Raw genomic sequence first — 21,672 nt, 5'->3', positions numbered from 1 at the left:
TACTCCTAGAAGTAGGATCACCAGATCAAATGGGAGTTCCATTTTTAATTTTTTGAGCAAACTCCATACTATTTTCCACAGTGGCTGCACCAGTCTGCATTCCCACCAGCAGTGCACGAGGGTTCCTTTTTCTCCTCATCCTCTCCAGCACTTGTTTGTTGATTTGTTGATGGTAGCCATTCTGACAGGTATGAGATGGTACTGCATTATCATTTTGATTTGCATCTCTAAGATGATTAGTGACTTTGAGCATGTTTTCATATGTCTTTTGGCCTTCTGTATGTCCTCTTATGAAAAGTGTCTATTTAGGTCCTTTGCCCATTTTTGGATATGATTGTTTATCTTCCTTTTCTTAAGTTGTATGACTCCCCTATAAATTTTGGAGATGAAACCCTCATTGGAGATAAAATTGGCAAATATGTCCTCCCTTGCATTGGGCTTTCTTATTGTTTTGTTGATGGTTTATTTTACTGTGCAGAAGCTTTTTTATTTTGATGTGGTCTCATTTGCTTACTTTCTCCTTAGTTTCCATTGTCCTAGGAGCTGTATTAGTAAAGATATTGATGCCACATATGTCTGATATTTTGCTGCCTATGGATTCAAATAAGATTTATGGGTTTGTGTCTTATGTTTAAGTCCTTTATCCATTTTGGGTTGTTGTTGTTGCTGTGTGTGTGTTTGCATGGTATAAGTTTGTGGTCTAGTTTCATTTTTTTGCATGTATCTGACCAATTTCCCCAACACCATTTATTGAAGAGACTGTTTTGATTCCATTGTATGCTCTTGCCTCTTTTGTCAAATATTAATTGAGCACAATGGCTTAGGTTATTTCTGGGTTCTCTGTTCTGTTCCATTGGTCTATATGTCTGTTCTTGTGCCTGCACCAGGTAGTTTTGAGAACCATGGCTTTGTAATATAGATTGATATCATCTATTGTGATCCTTCTTACTTTGTTCCTCTTTCTCAGGATTGCTTCAGCTATTCAGGGTCTTTTTTATTCCATATGAATTTATGGAGAGTTTTTTCTAGATCTGTGAAATATGCTGTTGGTATTTTAATGGGGATTGCATTGAATCTATAGATTGCTTTGGGTAATATGGACATTTTAATGATGTTGATTCTACCAATCCATAAACGCAGTATATTCTTCCATTTGTTTATGTCTTCTCTGTCTCTTTTTTCAATATGCTGTAGTTTTCTGGGTACAGGTCCTTTATCTCCTTGGTTAAGTTTATCCCTAGGTATCTTAATTTTTTTGTTGCAATGGTAAATGGGATTTTTTTTTTTTTAGTTTCTCTTTTTGTGAGTTCACTATTGGTGTATAAAAAAAGCCATAGATCTCTGGTTGTTAATTTTGTATGCTGCTACATTGCTGAATTCATTGATTAAATCTAGTAGCATTTTATGGAGTCTTTAGGGTTTTCTAGGTACAATATCATGTCATCTACAAATAACGACAGTTTTACTTCTTTTTTTCCCAATTTGGATGCCTTTTATTTCTTCTTCTTGTCAGATCACTGTGGTTAGCACTTCCAATAGTATATCAAACAGGAGTGGTGAAAGTGGGCATCCCTTTCTGGTTCCTGTTCTTAGGGGAAATGGTTTTAGTTTTTGTCCATTGAGTATGATGTTGGCTTTCATATAAGGCTTTTATTATGTTGAGGTTTGATCCCTCTATTCCCACTTTGCCAAGAGATTTTTATCAAGTACTAGAGGCCCGATGCACAAAAATTTGTGCACTCGGGGGGGGGAAAGGGGGTCCCTCATCCCGGCCTGTGCCCTCTCGCAGTCTGGGACCCCTCAGGAGATAACGACCTGCTGCCTTAGGCCTGCTCCTGGGTAGCAGAGGGCAGGCCCAATCCCTAGGTGCAGCCCCTGGTCGAGCTCAGAGCAGGGCTGATTGGGGAGTTGGGGCGCTGCCCCCTGTCACTCACAGAGCAGGGCCAATCAGGGGGTTGGGGCGCTGCACCCTGTCAAAGACAGAGCCACAGGGCAATCAGGGGATTGGAGAGCTCCCCCCTATCAGGCACAGAGCAGGGCCCGTGGGGGGGGGGTTGGGGCGCCGCACCCTGTCAAACACAGAGCCACAGGGCAATCAGGGGATTGGGGCGCTGCCCCCTGTCACTCACAGAGCAGGGCCAATTAGGGGGTTGGGGCGCTGACCCCTGTCACTCACAGAGCAGGGCCAATCAGGGGGTTGGGCGCTGACCCCTGTCACTCACAGAGCAGGGCCCTTCAGGGGGGTTGGGGCTCCGTACCCTGTCACACACAGAGCAGGGCCCATCAGGGGGTTGGGGAGCTCCCCCCTGTCACACACAGAGCAGGGCCGATAGGGGAGTTGGGGCACTGCCCCCTGTCGCACACAGAGCAGGGCAGATCAGGGGGTTGGGGCGCTGCACCCTGTCACACTCAGGGCAGGGCCAATGGGGAGGTTTTGGCTCTACCCTGTCACACACAGAGCAAGGCCCGTGGAGGGGGGTTGGGGCGCCAACCTCTATCACCCACAGAGCAGGGCCGATCAGGGGGATGGGGCGCCACTGCTGTCACACTTGGGGCAGGGCCAATGGAGAGGTTATGGCTCTACCTTGTCACACACAGAGCAGGGCTCATGGGGGCGTGGGGGGGGGGTTGGGGCGCCACACCCTATCACACACAGAGCAGGGCAGATCAGGGGATTGGGGAGCTCCCCCCTATCAGACACAGAGCAGGGCTGATCAGGGGGTTGGGGCGCCTTCCCCTGTCATGAACAGAGCAGGGCGGATAGGGAGGTTGTGGCCCCTCCCGCTGTCACTCACAGAGCCGCAGGGCGATCAGGGTGTTTGGGCGCTGCCCCCTGTGACGCTGATCCCGGTGCCGGGAGGCATATTACCCTTTTACTATATAGGATAGAGGCCTGGTGCACGGGTGGGGGCCGGCTGGTTTGCCTTGAAGGGTGTCCTGGATCAGGGTCGGGGTCCCCACTGGGGTGCCTGGTCAGTCTGGGTGAGGGGCTGAGGGCTGTTTTCCAGCTGGCGAGTGACTAAAGCTCCCAAACGCTCCTTGTTTTCTTCTTTTTTTTTTTTTTTATTCTGGGCCAGCTTTAGCTCTGAGGCCTCGCTGCTGAAAACATGGATACAATGTTTCGGTCCGGCTGGGTTTCAGTCCAGCTGGTTTCTGGAGTTTTGTTTATCTTCTTATTTGCAACATAGTACATAGTTGCTTAGAGTTGTAGCTCAGAGGCCGGCAAGTGAGGCGGGGAACGTTGGAATCCGCAGCAAGCAAGCCTCATGTTCGCTTCCAGCTGCCTGGCTGCCAGCCGCCATCTTGGCTGACAGTTAATTTGCATATACTCACTGATTAGCCAATGAAAAGGGTAGCGGTCATACGCTAATTACCATGTTTCTCTTTTATTAGTGTAGATGGGTGTTGGATTTTGTCAAATGCTTTTGCTGCATCAATTGATATGATTATGGGATTTTTATCTCTTGATTTGTTTATGAGATGTATCATAGTTATTGATTTATGGATATTGTACCAGCCTTGCATCCCTAGAATAAATCCCACCTGGTCATGGGGTATGATCTTTCTAATGTAATGCTGGATCTGATTTGCTAGAATTTTGTTGAGAATTTTAGCATCTATGTTCTTCAGGGATATTGACCTGTAATTCTCTTTCTTTGTAGTTTTTTAACCTGGTTTTGGGATTGGGGTAATGCTAGCTTCATAGAAGGAGCTTGGAAGTATACATTCCTCTCAAAGTTTTTAGAATAGTCTGAGATCATTAGGTAATACTTTGTTGAATAAATGAAAGTGGTATGCTGCAAAGTATTTAATAGTTAATACATTGGATGTCAGGGATATAGCTTTATAGAATATAACTGAACACTTTTATTAGTATAAATAGCTTAAAAGGTGGAAGAAAATTTTGATTTATCAATTTTCTTATTAATGCACATTTGCATAGTGTCAAGTTTTAAATTGTTCATTTTTTTAGAAATGTTCATATGGATGTATGCATTCATTTCTTTTGGAAAAAAGTAGACAGAAAATGAGATATATGGTAGGGAACTTTTTAAGGTCAGACATTGTTAGTATATACATATATATAATACTAGATGCCTGGTGCACAAAAATTTGTGCAAGGCGGGGGGCCCTCAGCCTGGCCTGTGCCCTCTTACAGTCTGGAACCCCTTGGGGGATGACCATCTGCTGGTTTAGGCCCACTCCCTGGGGAATTAGGCCCAAGCTGGCAGTCAAACATCACTCTGGCAGCCCGGGAGCCCTTGGGGGATGTCCACTTGCCAGCAGGGAGCAGGCCTAAGCTGCAGTTGGACATCCTTAGTGCTGCTGAGGAGGCAGGAGACGCTTCTACCACCACCGCTGTACTGGCAGCCATCATCCTGGCTTGTGGCTGAGCAGAGCTCCCCTGTGGGAGTGCACTAACCACCAGGGGACAGCTCCTGCATCGAGCGTCTGCCCCCTGGTGGTCAGTGTGTGTCATAGCGACCAGTCATTCCCAGTCATTCTGCTGTTAGGGTCAGTTTGCATATTACCCTTTTATTATATAGGATAGAGGCCTGGTGCACGGGTGGGGGCTGGCTGGTTTGCCCTGAGGAGTGTCCCAGATCAGGATGGGGGTCCCCACTTGGGTGCCTGGCCAGCCTGGGTGAGGGGCTGATGGCTGTTTGCAGGCTGGTCAAGCCCCCTTTATGGTGAGGAGTCCCCACTGGGGTGCCTGGACAGTCTGGGTGAGGGGCTGAGGGCTGTTTTCAGGCTGGCCAAGCCCCTTGGCGATGGAAGCTCCCAGCCTTTCTTTTTTATCTTTTTTTTTATTCTGGGATTTATTTACCTTCTGTAATTGAAACTTTGTTGCCTTCAGTGGTGCTCAGAGCCAGCTCCTGCTCGATCCAGCTCTGTGGCCATGGCTGGCTGAAAGCAGGTATCTGGGGTTTATCTTCTATAATTGAAACTTTGTTGCCTTTAGTGGAGCTCAGAGCTGGCCGGGAAGCTTGGTTTCCTCCATCACTGGAGCATCCAAGCCTCCTGCTTGCTTCAGCTCCGTGGCTGCCGGCCACCATTTTGATTGGATTAGTTTGCATATAGTCGCTCTGATTGGCTGGTGGGCATGGCTTATGGCGTAGCGAAGGTACGGTCAATATTCATGTTTATCTTTTATTAGATCAGAAATTTTGTATATCGGCAAATATTGCTAAACTCTTCTGAGTTCTAGTAGGTTTTTTGTATAGATTCCTTGGAATTTTCTAAGACAATCATGCCTATTTCTCACCCTCCTCTTGAGACCTTGAGCTAGTCCACAAATGTCCTTTTCATGGCAATTACAAGAGGGCAAGAGAGCAAAAACTAACTTATGATCCAACCCCAGTGGTCAGGAAAGTGATTAAAGCCATCTTAGTCTACCAAGCTTTAGAGTGGCAAAAAAATGGCTCAGTTTAGCCAAGCCCAAATTCTAATTCACAAAATCCTAAGAAATAACAATAGTCTTTCTTTTAAGCCACAAAGTGTTGTAGGTTATTTGTTATGCAATATTTGATAAACTAGAGGCCTAATGCATGAAATTCCTGTAAGGGGCTTGGCCCCCCGCCATCGCAGTGGCTGCCTCTGCCTCGGCCCCTGTTGCTGTGGCTTCCTCCAGAAAGTTGTCCAGAAGGATGTCCGGAAGGACATCTGGTCTAATTAGCATATTACACTTTTATTATTATAGATAAGACATACCAATTCAAAGTATAAATTATAGATTCTTTAGAAAACCTGTAAAAGGGATTCTACCAACATTTCTAGATTTAAAACAAAATTTAATAAATAGTTATGTATAACAAATTAATTTTTATAAAATATTTTATGAATATAACAATATTTTATTCTATCTATTTAGATAGGTACATGTAATATATATAGATATATGTATGTATATATATATATATATATACATATATATATATATATTCTCCTCATTATTTTCTCTTATCTTTTAACCAAGGGATTTTGCCTCAATGCAATTATTTACCATTTTCTCATTTACTTTTTTTCACATAATCTAGTAGAGTTGAAGCAGGAATTTTAGGGAAATATAGGCAGGCCTAGGGATTTTTTTAGAATTGGGATCCATGGAAAAGCAAGGGGCTGCAGACTGGGAGAAGGTACATTTCCATAACACAAGGAAGCCAGGTGCAGTTACATCTCCATAAGACAAGGGAGCTGGAAATAGCCAAGAAAGGTCTATATTTACAAAATAAAGAGAGGGAAGCCCTTCATTCAGATGGAAAAGATGAAAACCCGGAGGGAGGGAGTGGGGGAGATGTCAGGTTCATACTTTGAGCCCAGTGGTTACTATAGTAACCAACTGGAAGGGGAATATTGACCAATCAGAGGGGATATCAGGCTCCAGGATCTGCAGCCTTTATAAGCCCTAGGGAAAGGAACCCAGTGGAACCCTTTTCCCCCTCCCTTCTTGGGAGTCTGTACTTGTTCTTCAATAAATTTCCACCTTTGCTATACCACTTTTTGTCTGTGGATTCATTCTTCGATTCCGGTGGACGAAGAATACTGGTTCCAGTCCAAAAATTTGGTATCAAAGTCACTCAAGTACATTATAAATAAATTAAGAATTTAAATGTCTCTTTTTCCTGGTGGAATTTTCAGTCATTTAATTTCTTAAGGGTTGAAATCTGGCTCCCTCAAAAACTAATAGCTGTAAACAGGCATAAAAACAAAGCACCAGCCCCAATCCACAGGTAATTGCACCAGGTGCTTTTTACCTTAGAGAGCAGAGAGAAACTCAGTCAGGGCAGTAAAGATGGAAAATCATGCCTGGAGGCTGATTAGCCAGGTCTCAATCTAGCTGTCACTTTGTGCATAGTGCATTTTATTGAACCACTTCCCTCTGGCACAAGCAGGAAGTCTATCAGTGGGCTCAATTTTGAGGTCAAAGGTTATATTGATTAGGAATTACCAATACTCTCAAATGCAGGGTTTGAAATCCCTTCTATTTAGGTGAAGAAGATATAATAACATTGAGAATGACACAGGCTATAAAATACCTGATATTTAGAAACATTTTTCTTATAAAACTATTTGACATTTTAAATTTAATCATCGTTTTTATTGCTTGAATCATTTATAAATATACAGTTTATATTATATCATTATGTAAGCTTCTAGTTCTGTGCAAAGCTGAAACAGATATTCTGTTTATATTTGGGGCAAGGATATTAGGTAGAGCCCCGATGCCAGGTTAGAAAAATTAGCAAGCCTGCAGCAATGGTTAATCTAGGGCAATGCCACATGACTCTAAGTTTCACAAAGGCTTAAATTTGGTCAACTTTATTTTTCACATTGAATGCTTATCACTTATGATTGTACATGAATAGCAAATATGAATAAATATTTTTATTTATTTATTTTTATTTTTAAAAATGTATTTTATTGATTTTTACAGAGAGGAAGAGAGAGGGATAGAGAGTTAGAAACATTGATGAGAGAGAAACATCAACCAGCTGCCTCCTGCACACACCCTACTGGGGATGTGCCCACAACAAAGGTACATGCCCTTGACCAGAATCAACCCTGGGATCCTTCAGTCCACAGGCCAACGCTCTATCCACTGAGCCAAACCAGGTAGGGCAATATATTTTTATTAATCAATGACTATACTGAAAGGCCAGGTTTTAAAAATAATATTTGAAAATGCAAATAGTGTTTTGGCTTAATTTTTTAAAAAAAATCAATAGATGAAAAAATTTTAGATCAACATGTTTCATTATTATTTTAATGCTAATTACCACTGAAAGTTATTCTTAGCTTTTGAAAACACAAGCATTCTCATAGATACAATGGAAGCATTGACTTATGTGTAAATCAAGCTGAAATAAACTAAAATATGTTTATTCTGTAGCCACATGAAAACTCAGTTGTAATAAAGATTTAGGATTCTGAGCAAGAGGCTAGATCAGATGATGACGAAACAGGAATTTTAGGGGAATATAGGCAGGCTTAGGGCATTTTTAGAATTGGGTCCATAAAAAACACAGGGCTACAGATTGGGAGAAGGTACATCTCCATAACACAAGGAAGCCAGGTGCAGGGAGCAACAACAGTTTCATTTACTTAATTAAGACAAGGGAGCTGGAAGTAGCCAAAAAGGTCTGTATTTACAAAATGAAGAAAAAGAAAGAAAGCCAGAAAGAAAAGAACAATGAGGGAGGAGAGCATCACCTGCCCCATGTGGTGTTTGACCTTTGAGCCCAGGAGTTACTATAGTAACCAGTCTTAGGGAATAGTGACCAATCAGAGGGGATATCAAGGCAGCAGGATCTGCAGCCTTTATCAGCCATAGGGAAAAAGACCTCAGTGGGACCCTTTTCCCCATCCCAACGTGGGAGTCCATTCTGTGGGACTCTTTCCCTCTCCCCACGTGGGAGTCTTTACTTGTTCTTCAATAAATCTCCACCTTTACTATACTACTTTCTGTCCGTGGATTCATTCTTTGACTCTGGCAGACAAAGAATCCCGGTCCTAGTCCAAAAATTCAATTTCAATGAGTATGTGTTTATATCGATATTTATAATACATATCTATCTAGGTAACCATATGTATTTATATGGGATGTATATGTATATATAGTATGTATATATCCCTATTAATATAAAGAAATATAAATGATTTGAAAGTCACAATAATTTGTTTTAATATATTTTCATTTTCCTAAAAGCATTGATACTATTGCTCTCATTGATGTTATAACAAGAGTCTTAGAAATATCACTACCTTCTTTAAAAACATAATTTCATTTATTAGCCTGTGACATAGTGTTTTCATAAATAATTGAAAAAATAATCTATTATGTTTTAAGTTGTAAAAAATAATTAAATTAACATATTAAAGTAGTAAAACCAATAAAGAATAGGAATTTGTATTTAAGTCTTTTATCCATTTTGAATTTATTGTTGTGTATGGTGTAAGCTGGTGGTCAAGTTTGATTTTTTTGCATGTACCTGTCTAATTTTTCCAACATCATTTATTTTTTATTTTTTTATTTTTTTTTTATTTTTTTTTATTTTTCGCTTAAAGTATTACAAAGGGTATTACATAAGTGTCCTTTTTTCCCCCCCGCCCTTGACAAACCCCTACCCTCCCTTACCCCCCAGTGTCTTATGTCCATTAGTTATGCTTATATGCATGCATACAAGTCCTTCGGTTGATCTCTTACTCCCCTCCCTCCTGCCCCCCAACTCTCTCTGGCCTTCCCACTGCAGTTTGACAATCAGTTTGAGGCAGCTCTGCCTCTGTATCTATTATTGTTCAAAAGTTTGTAATGGTCTTTATTATCCATGAATGAGTGAGATCATGTGGTATTTTTCCTTCATTGACTGGCTTGTTTCACTTAGCATAATGCTCTCCAGTTCCATCCATGATGTTGCAAATGGTAGGAGTTCCTTCTTTTTAACAGCAGCATAGTATTCCATCGTGTAGATGTACCACAGTTTTCTAATCCATTCATCTACTGATGGGCACTTAGGCTGTTTCCAGATCTTAGCTATGGTGAATTGTGCTGCTATGAACATCTGGTTACATATATCCTTTCTGATAGGTGTTTCTGGTTTCTTGGGATATATTCCTAGTAGTGGGATCACAGGGTCAAATGGGAGTTCCATTTCCAATTTTTTGAGGAACCTCCATACTGCCTTCCATAGTGGCTGCACCAGTCTGCATTCCCACCAGCAGTGCACAAGTGTTCCTTTTTCTCCACATCCTCTCCAGCACTTGTCGTTTGTTGATTTGTTGATGATGGCCATTCTGACAGGTGTGAGATGGTACCTCATTGTTGTTTTGATTTGCATCTCTCGGATGATTAGTGACTTTGAGCATGTTTTCATATGTCTCTTGGATTTCTGAATGTCCTCTTTTGAAAGGTGTCTATTTAGATCCTTTGCCCATTTTTTGATTGGATTGTTTATCTTCTTTTTGTTAAGTTGTATGAGTTCCCTATAAATTTTGGAGATTAGGCCCTTATCAGATATGACGTTGGCAAATATGTTTTCCCAAGAGGTGGGTTTTCTTGTTGTTTTGTTGATGGTTTCTTTTGCTGTGCAGAAGCTTTTTATTTTGATGTAGTCCCATTTGTTCAGTTTCTCTTTAGTTTCAACTGCCCTAGGAGCTGTATCAGTGAAGAAATTGTTTTGCCATAAGTCTGAGATTTTGTTGCCTTTGTATTCTTCTAGAATTTTTATGGTTTCCTGTCGTACATTTAAGTCCTTTATCCATTTTGAGTTTATTCTTGTGTATGGTGTAAGTTGGTGGTCTAGTTTCATTTTCTTGCATATATCTGTCCAATTTTCCCAACACCATTTATTGAAGAGACTATCTTGGCTCCATTGTATGTTCATGCCTCCTTTGTCAAAAATTAATTGAGCATATTGGTTCGGGCTAATTTCTGGACTCTCTATTCTATTCCACTGGTCTATATGTCTGTTCTTGTGCCAGTACCAGGCAGTTTTGAGAACAGTGGCTTTGTAATACAGTTTGATATCTGGCATTGAGATCCCACCTACTTTGTTCTTTCTCAGGATCGCTGCAGCTATTCGGGGTCTTTTTTTATTCCAGATGAATTTTTGGAGAGTTCGTTCTAGATCTTTGAAGAAGGCCATTGGTATTTTAATGGGAAGTGCGTTGAATGTATAGATTGCTTTGGGTAGTATGGACATTTTAATGATGTTGATTCTACCAATCCAAGAACATGGTATGTTCTTCCATCTGTTTATGTCTTCCTCTATCTCTTTTTTCAACGTCCTGTAGTTTTCTGAGTAGAGGTCTTTAACCTCTTTAGTTAAGTTTATTGCTAGGTATCTTAATTTTTTTGCTGCGATGGTAAATGGGATTGTTTTTCTAATCTCTCTTTCTGAAAGTTCACTATTGGTGTATAGAAATGCCTCAGATTTCTTGGGGTTAATTTTGTATCCTGCTACATTGCCAAATTCATGTATTAAGTCTAGTAGCTTTTTGATGGAGTCTCTAGGGTTTTGTATGTATAATATCATGTCATCTGCAAATAAGGACAGTTTTACTTCCTCTTTTCCAATTTGGATGCCTTTTATTTCTTCTTCTTGCCTAATTGCAATGGCTAATACTTCCAGTACTATGTTGAACAGGAGTGGTGAGAGTGGGCATCCCCGTCTTGTTCCTGTTCTTAGGGGAAATGGTGTTAGTTTTTGACCATTGAGTATGATGTTGGCTGTGGGCCTGTCATATATGGCTTTTATTATGTTGAGGTATGATCCTTCTATTCCCACCTTTCTGAGAGTTTTTATCAAAAATGGGTGTTGGATTTTGTCGAATGCTTTTTCTGCATCAATTGATATGACCATGTGGTTTTTTTCTTTCAATTTGTTTATGTGATGTATCACATTTATTGATTTACGGATGTTGTACCATCCTTGCATCTCTGGGATAAATCCTACTTGGTCATGGTGTATGATCCTTCTGATGTACTGCTGGATCAGATTTGCTAAGATTTTGTTGAGGATTTTGGCATCTATGTTCATGAGGGGTATTGGCCTGTAATTCTCTTTCCTTGTGTTGTCTTTACCTGGTTTTGGTATTAGGGTGATGCTGGCTTCATAGAATGAGCTTGGAAGTGTTCCTTCCTCTTGAATTTTTTGTAGTAGTCTGAGGAGGGTAGGTTTTAGTTCTTCCTTGAATGTTTGGTAGAACTCCCCTGTGAAGCCGTCTGGCCCTGGGCTTTTGTTTGCTGGAAGCTTTCTGATGACTGCTTCAATTTCTTCCATCGTTATTGGCCTATTGAGGTTTTTAGATTCTTCCTGATTGAGTTTTGGAGTGTTGTATTTTTCTAGGAATTTGTCCATTTCCTGCAGGTTGTCTAGTTTGTTGGAGTAGAGTTGCCCGTAGTATTGTTTAACAATCATTTGTATTTCTGTGGGGTCTGTTGTTATTTCGCCTCTGTCATTTCTGATTTGGTTTATTTGGGACCTTTCTCTTTGCTTCTTGGTGAGCCTGGCGAGGGGTTTGTCAATCTTGTTTATCCTTTCAAAGAACCAGCTCTTGGTTTCATTGATTTTCTGTATTGTTTTTTTGGTCTCTATGTCATTGATTTCTGCTCTAATCTTTATTATCTCCTTCCTTCTGCTCACTCTGGGGTTTTCTTGTTGCTCTCTTTCTAATTCTTTGAGTTGTAGAGTTAGATGATTAACTACCATTTTTTCTTGTTTTTTGAGATAGGCCTGTAGAGCTATAAACTTCCCTCTCAGGACTGCTTTCATTGTGTCCCAGAGGTTTTGGATTGTTGTGTTTTCATTGTCATTAGTGTCCAGGATGTTTTTAATTTCTTCTTTGATGTCATCGGTAACCCAATCAATATTTAATAACATGCTATTCAGCTTCCAAGTGTTTGAGTGTTTTGGGTTGTTTTTATTGTAGTTTATTTCTAACATTATGCCATCGTGGTCTGAGAAGATGCTTTTTATGATCTCAATCTTCTTGAATTTGTGGAGACTTTGCTTGTGACCCAATATGTGGTCTATTTTTTAATATGTCCCATGAGCACCTGAGAGGAATGTATATTCCGCAGCTGTGGGGTGTAGTGTTCTGAAGATGTCAATTAAGTCCGTCTGATCTAGTGAGTCATTTAGGATTGCTGTTTCTTTGCTGATTGTTTGTCTAGCGGATTTATCCAGTGATGTCAGTGGTGTATTAAAGTCCCCTACTATGATTGTGTTATTGTCGATATCTCCCCTGATATCTTCCAGAAGTTTTCTTATGTATGTGGGTGCTCCTGCATTGGGTGCATATATGTTTACCAGGGTTATATCTTCTTGTTGTATTGATCCCTTTAGTATTATGAAGTGGCCTTCCTTATCTCTGGTTATGGCCTTCACTTTGAGATGTATTTTGTCAGATATAAGTATTGCTACCCCAGCTTTCTTTTCCTTTCCATTTGCGTGAAAGATATTTTTCCATCCCTTCACTTTCAGTCGGTGTGAGTCCTTTCCAATGAGGTGGGTCTCTTGTAGACAGCAGATGTATGGGTCATGTTTTTTTATCCATTCAGCCACTCGATGTCTTTTATTTGGAGCATTTAGTCCATTTACATTTAAAGTTATTATTGAAAGGTACTTGTTTGTAGCCATTTCTTTTTTGTGTGTGTGTGTGGCTGTTTTCTTTCTGAGCTTGATATTTCTTCTTTTACACCAGTCCCTTTAGCATTTCTTGCATGGCTGGCTTGGTGGTGATAAACTCCCTTAGCCCTTTTTTGTCTGTGAAGCTTCTTATTTCCCCTTCAATTTTGAATGATAGCCTTGCTGGATAGAGTATTCTTGGATTCAGTCCTTTGCTTTGCATCACTTTGTAGATTTCCGTCCATTCTTTTCTGGCCTGATGTGTTTCTGTTGAGAAATCATTTGATAATCTAATGGGAGATCCCTTGTATGTTACTTTCCGCCTCTCTCTTGCAGCCTGTAAGATTCTCTCTTTATCCTGAACATTTGCCATGGTAATTATGATGTGTCTTGGTGTGGGTCTTTTCAGGTTCACCTTGTTTGGGACTCTCTGGGCTTGTGTGACTTTTTTCTTCCCCACCTCAGGGAAGTTTTCTGATATTATTTCTTCGAATAGGTTTTCTAATCCATGTTCATCTTTCTGTTGTTCTGGCACCCCTATTATTCGTATGTTGCTTCGTTTCATGTTGTCCCAAAGTTCCCTTAGGCTCTCCTCCTGTCTTTTAATTTTTTTCTCCATTTGCAGTACAGTTTGAGTGTGTTTTGCTTCCTTGTCTTCTAATTCACTGATTCGGTCCTCCGCTTCTCCCAGTCTACTGTTGATACTTTCAATGGTGTTTTTTATTGCAGCTATGTCGCTCTTCATTTCTTCTTGGGACTTACTTAAGTTGTTGATTTTTTCATCTGTTTCTTCTAGCTTCTTGCATACGTAGTTGAGTTTTTCATCTGTTTCTTCTTGCTTCTTGAACATCCGGTGCATGTACTCTAGGAACCTTATTCTGAATTCTTTTTCCGTCATGTTGCATATCTCTGTCTCACTTAGCTGCTTTTCTGGCGAGTCCTCCTTTTCTTTCCTTTGGGGGTTTCTTTGTCTACCCATGTTTGATCTCACTGACATTACTAGTTGTTGAATCGTTCAGTGGCTGGACCCTGGGTGGCAGTGGCTGCTCCCTGGGTGGCAGTGGCTCCTCGGTCTGTGGTTGCTCCTTGGGCGGTTGTGGTAGCAGCGGCTCCTCTGTTGATAGCAGGGCCTCTGATGGGTGCTGTTCACAGTTGTGGTGGCTCTTCTGGCTGGTGGAGGGAGGCTTCAGACGCAGCAACTGTTCCCCAGGCAGAGCATGTGGTGATCAGGAGGCCGCTGTTGCTTGAATCTTTGAGGTAAGTCTAACCTTTCCGTGGAGGGGTGCAGGTCTCCCCTTGGCTCTTGCAGTCGCGCTGTTTGCGAATCGTTGCCTCCGGGTTAGTAGCCGATCTCTGGATGCCGGTAAATGCTGCCTGAGATGGCGCGGTCTCACCGCTGCGCTGGCGCCCAGAGGGAGGTTTCAGCCTCAATCTCTAACCATCCGCATTTTTTAGGAGTTTTCTGTCTTTCCTGGCTGCAGACTGTCTCTCAGCTGAACCTCCCCAGCTTGATCGGGCTGATTGTTACCCGTTTCAGCTGCTCGCCCCTATCTGGTCCGGGACAAAGCACCAACACGTCCATCTAAGCCTCCGCCATTTTCCTTCTCCCCAACATCATTTATTGAAGAGACTGTCTTTACTCTATTGTATGCTCTTGCCTCCTTTGTTAAATATTAATTGACCATAGAGAAGTGGGTTGATTCCTGGGCTCTCTGTTCCAGTCCATTGATCTATATGCCGGTTGTTATGCCAGTACCAGGATGTTTTTGTTGTTGTTTGTTTGTTTTGTTTTTTTGACAAAGTGTAGAAAAAAAAGCAAGACTTTATCAACTACAACAAAAATATACTTATGAGATTGAAACAAGAAAGGACATAGCAGAAGCAACAGGGGAGCAAAGGCCAGGCTGCTTTGTCTCATGGGGAGTCAGAGGAAAGGGGGGCCTTGGAGACAGGTTCAGGGGGTAGCCCAGGACGAATTGCCACTGCCCATTGCTCCTTTGGTTGCAAGTCTCACAGGGTCCCTTAGAGGTTAAGGGAAGTGGGGAGGGAATGGCATGAGTGTGCTCCTGGGAGGGTGTGCTCCTGGGGGGGAGTGCCAAGCTGTTTTGATCAGAGTGGCTCTGTAGTATAGTTTAATATGCAGTATTGTGATCCCTCTAACTTTGTTCTTCTTTCTCAAGATTGCTGAAGCTATTCAGGGGTGTTTTGGGTTCCATATAAATTTCTGGAATATTTGTTCTAGATCTGTGAAGTATGCCATTGGTATTTTAATAGGAATTGCATTGAATCTATAGATTGCTATGGGCAGTATGGACATTTTAATGATGTTAGTTCTTCAAGTATATGATTCCAATATTTGTATCTTCCTCAATTTCTTTCTTCAATGTCCTATAGTTGTCTGAATACAGGTCTTTTACCTCCTCAGTTAAATTTATTCCTAGTTGCCTTATCTTTTGTGGTTGTTGTTGTGATAGTAAATGAGCTTGTTTACTTAGTTTCTCTTTCTGACAGTTCATTACCAGTGTATACAAATGCCACTGATTTCTGAATATTAATTTTGTATCCCACTACTTTGCTAAATTCATTTATTAGATCTAGTAGTTTTTGGTGGAGTCTTTAGGGTTTTCTACGTGGAATATATCATGTCATTTGTGAATAATAACAATTTTTCTTTCTAAAACACCAATCAGAAAGAATATATGCATCCCCACATTCATAGCAGTTTTATTTACAACTAGAGGCCCAGTGCACAAATTCATGCACCAGTGGGTTCCCTCAGTCTGGCCTGCACTCTCTCGCAATCCGGGGCCCCTCGAGGGATGTAGTACTGCCCAAAGCGGCAGGTGGCTAGGGAGAAGCCCAAGCCAGAGCAGTGCGGTCCCAGCCCCTCTGTGCCTGCTGCTGCCAATTGGTAGTGTTGCTGCTGAGGCGGGAGAGGCTTGCCATTGAAGTGGTGCTCACCAGCCATGAGCCCAGCATCTGGCACCCATCAGTCAACTGAGCAGAGCTCCTGCTGTGAGAATGCTCTGACCAGCAGGGGCAGCTCCTGTGTTGAGCGTCTGTCCCTGGTTGTCAGTGCACGTCATAGCTACCGGTCAACTGGTTGTTCAGTCATTTGGTCACTTAGGCTTTTATATATATTCTAGGGGCCCGGTGCACAAAGATTCATGCACTGGGAGTGTGTCCCTCAGCCCGGCCTGCGCCCTCTCCAATTTGGGAGCCCTCTCCAATCTGGGAGTTTCTGTCTGTCTTTGCAATCATATGAGAAAATTATCTGAGATCCCCAACCCAGTTTGGTTTGTTGTTCACAGAATAATAGAGGCATTTTTTTTCTTGGCTTCATTGATGGAGATTTCCTGGAAGTTTAAGGATAGCTTCCCTTTAATTTTTCCTAGACACTCTGATTTTACTTATGTCTCTCCCCTTTGCTTTCTCTCCATCCCCCACCACAACAGTAACTTGCTCCAGGCTCACTTTGCTCCAGTGTCTAGGACATCCATCTGCCACCAGAACTATGATTCCCAGCATTCCTGATGCTCCCCAAACTCTGGGCTTCTGCTTCCGGTCCTGGGGCTGCCACCAGAACTACTATTCCCAGAATTCCTGGTGCTCCCCACACTTGGTTTTCCCGTTCTGCTCTGTCCCATGGCCTCCCACTCTGCCAAGTCCTCCAAGCCACCATTCTCCCTCTCTACTCTCCATCTGGTGGCTTGGGGAGACAAGTTCCCCAAGCCACTCCACTCTGCCAGCTCTCCCGCTCTGCTCTCTGCCTGGTGGCTTGGGGGACCGATCGAGAGAGCCACGTCCCCCCAAGCTGCCAGCTTGCCCACTCTGCTCTCCTCCCAGTGCCTGTGTATGCAAATAAACCCACCATCTTTGTCAAGTTAATTTGCATACTCACTCCTGATTGATTGGTTAGCATAGCGGAGGGACAGTCAATTTACATGTTTCTCTTTTATTATATAGGACTAGATGCCCTGTGCACAAAATTTGTGCACTGACGGGGACATTCCTCAGCCCAGAGCCTGCACCCTCTCCAATACGGGGCCTCTAGAGAGATGTCTGACTGCTGGTTTAGACCTGGCAGTAGGACATCCCTCTCGCAATCTGGGACCGCTGGCTCCTAACCGCCTCGCCTACCAGCCTGGTCGCCCCTAATTGCTCTCCCCTACTGGCCTGATCGCCACTAACCACCTCTGCCTCAGCCCCCACCACTGCAGCTTTGTCCAGAAGGATGTCCAGAAGATGTCTGGTCTAATTAGCATATTACTCTTTTATTAATATAGATATATAACCAAGATAAACAAACAGCCCAAGTGTCCATCAATGGATGAGTGGATAAAAAAGCTATACACAATGGAACACTACAAAGTTATAAAACAGAAGTGTTGGGGTCCAACCCCAGCAGGTCCAGGGGTTCCCAAGGGTGTGGACAGAGTCGGCGAAGAAGGAATGACACGGAGATAGTGTTCAGTTGATCAGCAGCCTAGCCAGGTTCTCTAGCCAGAATCTCCAGCCAATTTCTGTGTTTATTGTCTTGTTACATCTGTATTTATACCAGTTGATTTTAATCCTATCCATTCTATTCTAAAGTTTAGGGTGTTTCTTCTCTCCATCCCAAGGTTACTCTATTGTTCTATTAAGCTACAAGGAAGTAACTGAAGGAGATTATCCTAAGTAAAGATTATGTAGCTTAAGTGTGATTGTTCTTAGTTAAAGTGATTAATCACCCACCTGGCACTTAGTTAAGGGGTTTTATTCCCTCCCTAACTCCAGGGAAAAATCCCCACCTGGGGAAACAACCTTTCTTGGAGAGGTGACCTTGGTTAAAACACATAGCGCTAGGAAGGGGAGCAAACATATTAAGAACAGTATGCCATATACGCCAGGTTCCTTGAAACATATGCTGTGCAGATGTTTCTTCCCTGCAGCGAATATGTCAAGCAGCAAGGATGGACCAGCTTCTGGCAAATTCCCCCTTTTTTATATTTTAAATGATAGAGTGTGTAAATCAGCGGTCACCTCTCAGATTGGGTTGTTTAAGATTCGGAAGAAGACTGACAAGCAATGATAGTGAGCACAGCAATAAACATAGTGGATGGAGTTCACACAGAGCCTTGTACAAGGTTGCTGGCCTCTTCAGTCAAGGATTTCAGCTGTCCTCAAGTCGGTGGTTTGGTTGTCCTTGTTGATCTGGCTAGCGGGCGGCGTCACTGGCAACAGGCTTCCCGAAGTGTCAGGGCATTGAATGGCTGGATCAAAGAGTCCAACAGGGCCGCGCTTGACGGTGGTGTCAGCATCCGGGAAGGACTCAGCTGTGCCCTCTGGATCTGCTGATATGGATGATACCGGGGAGGAGGAGGAGGAGGCGGAGATGGAGGGTGGTGTGACATAAGGTCGGACTAGACCATCTGGAATCCACACAGGTGAGTCTGCATCCTGTGGAAATATACAAGCATATCCCCTCCCCCAGGTTAAAAGTACATCAGGTCCCTTCCAGGCTCCTGTAAGTCAGTCTCTCCTATTTGGGTCCCTTGAATTTTTATCTCTGAGTTTTTCTGATCTCCTTTCTCTTTCAGTCCTTGTTTCTTGGTGCCTTTGCTCTGATCTTCTTTCTGCTTGCTTCCTATCATTTATTTGTTGTTTCCTGATCAATTTATCTACTTCTTTGCTTCTGGTGTTCCCTTGTCCCTTCTTTCTTATAGCTTTAGCTGAGGTAGCACTCTGACTGCTGGCGGATGAGGAATCGCTGTCTTCATTGGAAGACTCTAAGCTGCTGTTACTGCTGTCCGAACCAGAAGCAGAGGAGTAGGACTCTGCCGAGGAGGATGCGGAAGAGGAAGAGGAGGGGGAGGAATTATTTGGCTCAATTTCTGGTTTCTGTGCCACAATGACCTTTGGTGTATTTTTGAGATGCTCACGCAATTCATCCGTCAAACCTCCAAGACCTATAGAAGTAAAATTTGATGGCAAAACGAGTGTTTCTGGGATTATCTAGGGGTAATAACCGTTCAAAGAATAGCTGCAGGGTTTCATCCTTTAATCTTGCATTAAGTTTAGGAAGACCCATGTATTCACACAGTTCTTGGAAAAATATTTTAACAAAAATCCTACTGGAGGACATAGTGGTTTCTTCACTCAGCTTTATACATTCAAGAACACTCCATGGAAGTGAATCAGTGTATAGAAGATGAGCAAACATCTTAGCAACATGTCTCAATTTGTTTGTCTCCAAGCGATGGATGGTATCATACTGTTCTTTGAATATACTTTCAAAGGATTCCATGTACTCTTTCTTTAGCATGCAAAATCGCCCAGCTAATAAGCCAAAAAATTTCTCATCTGTTCTTTGTTGAGCACAGCAATCCGGTATCATGTTGCAGAGTTCTTTTGTTTGGCTTTCAGGAAACTCCATTTTCAGCAATTTGTGAGCACATTCTTCAAAATCTAAACTTGACTGAATAGCAAGATAAGTTGTACGACGAAATGAGACTAGATTAATTTCTGTTTTGTCATAAATAGTCACTTTTTGTCCTTCTTCGTCTTCTTCTCCCTCTTCCTCCTCTTCCTCCTCCTCTTCACTACTTCCAGCATCTTGATCTGTGTTTGAGTCACTATCTCCTTCATTAAGAATTTCCTTCTTAATAGCTTTGTACTTCTCTTCATTCTCCATAAAATTAGGATCCATCTTGAAAACATTAAGAACATCTTCTGGATTATAGTCATCTTCCAGAGGAAGCATATGGGTGAACTGATCATCTTCTTCCACTAAGTCAAGTACTTCTAGAATAACAGGGTGGTCCTTGAACCCATCTTTCCTTACAGCAAACATCACTTCAATCATGTACTGAACTCTTTTGTCTATTTCAGACTCATGGAGAATGTTTTGAAGGCATTCAAATATAGCATTAATTCCTCTTGGTGACACCTGTGTTAATTTGAGGCCACATTCCTTGAGAAAACCAATAGCTACTTCAACACTATCATCTGTTGGTCTTTCCAGGAGCAAAGTGAGCATCTCTAAGCATAAAACTTCATGTACCACACTTTGGTTAATAAGATGTGCCACAAATTTTGAAGCAGTCAGACAAAGTTGCTTATCATTTCTTCAATAACCTTTCCGAAAATTAAGAATTAACCTCTTGAGGATTAATTCTCCGATTTGTGGAAATTTTGAGTTGATAATAGCCACTAATGCTGCATAAACATGGGTGAAGATTGGAGAAGCACTCTGTGCTTGCAAAACAGATCTGGACAGCAGGCCTCTCCCTCTAACTATGTTTTCTTGAAGGAGTTCTTGAATAATAATACCTATATTAGAAATGTTGACTTTGTTGGTAAGACCATTAATTGACTTCTTTTGAGCTTCCCAGCTCATCCTCTGGTATGCTAAGCTGTTTTTATCTGTGATCTGTTCTTGCATCATCCTCAGCTTTGCAGGAGGAATATATGCTCCACCAGTACGAGTAAGAAGAGGATCCAGCTCATCTTTCTTCTTCTTTGCAGTAGGCTCATCCTGAGCAGAGGAACTTTGGGTTACCGATGGTTCTGGGCTTCTCCCAGGCGATGAAGATTTCCAGTACCTTTTCTGATCCACATCTCTTTCTCTTTCTCTGCGTTTCTCTCGGTCCCTACTTCGCGACTCCATGCTGTCATCATAAGAATGTCCTCTTCTTGAACGCTCATTGTCTGACCTGCTGTACCCAAAGTAATCTCTATCCCGGGGGTATCTTTCTTGTTTTGCGTATCTGTCTTCTGGAGAGATGGTCCTCTGATATGAACTATTGTTTTCCCTTCTGTCATGTCCTGAAGAATGTTTTATCTGTGCCACACTACTTTTCATTTTCTGCTGCCAGTTGATCCTATCAATAAGACTCCTTAAGCTGGTCCAAGTAACAAGTACCAAATGGTATGAATTCTCTGACAGGTTACTTTTACTGTCTGCAAGGATCACATAAACAAATGTTGGGGTCCAGCCCCAGCAGGTCCAGCAGGTCCAGGGGTTCCCAAAAGATGTGGACGGAGTCGTCGAAGAAGGAATGACACGGAGATAGCGTTCAGTTGATCAGCAGCCTAGCCAGGTTCTCTAGCCAGGATCTCCAGCCAAGTTCTGTGTTTATTGTCTTGTTACATCTGTATTTATACCAGTTGATTTTAATCCTATCCATTCTATTCCAAAGTTTAGGGTGTTTCTTATCTCCATTCCAAGGTTACTCTATTGTTCTATTAAGCTACAAGGAAGTAACTGAAGGAGATTATCCTAAGTAAAGATTATGAGCTTAAGCGTGATTGTTCTTGGTTAAAGTGATTAATTACCCACCTGGCACTTAGTTAAGGGGTTTTATTCCCTCCCTAACTCCAGGGAAAAATCCCCACCTGGGGAAACAACCTTTCTTGGAGAGGTGACCTTGGTTAAAACACAACGCTAAGAAGGGGAGCAAACATATTAAGAACAGTATCCATATACCCCAGGTCCCTTGAAACATATGCTGTGAAGATATTTCTTCCCTGCAGCGACTGTGTCAAGCAGCAAGGATGGAATGGC

At 42.2% G+C, this 21,672-nt stretch overlaps 1 pseudogene; it reads right to left on the bottom strand.

The window, feature by feature from the left end:
• Nucleotides 1-18,638: 18,638 nt before the first annotated feature.
• LOC139013893 (pre-mRNA-splicing factor CWC22 homolog pseudogene) lies at nt 18,639-20,970 on the bottom strand (annotated as a pseudogene).
• Nucleotides 20,971-21,672: the final 702 nt, after the last annotated feature.

Source organism: Myotis yumanensis, unplaced genomic scaffold, assembly GCF_028538775.1.
Source record: "Myotis yumanensis isolate MYYU_CA2020_CCGP unplaced genomic scaffold, mMyoYum1.0.hap1 SCAF_1, whole genome shotgun sequence".
Taxonomy (NCBI): domain Eukaryota; kingdom Metazoa; phylum Chordata; class Mammalia; order Chiroptera; family Vespertilionidae; genus Myotis; species Myotis yumanensis.
This window is presented reverse-complemented; position numbering and strand designations above follow the sequence as displayed.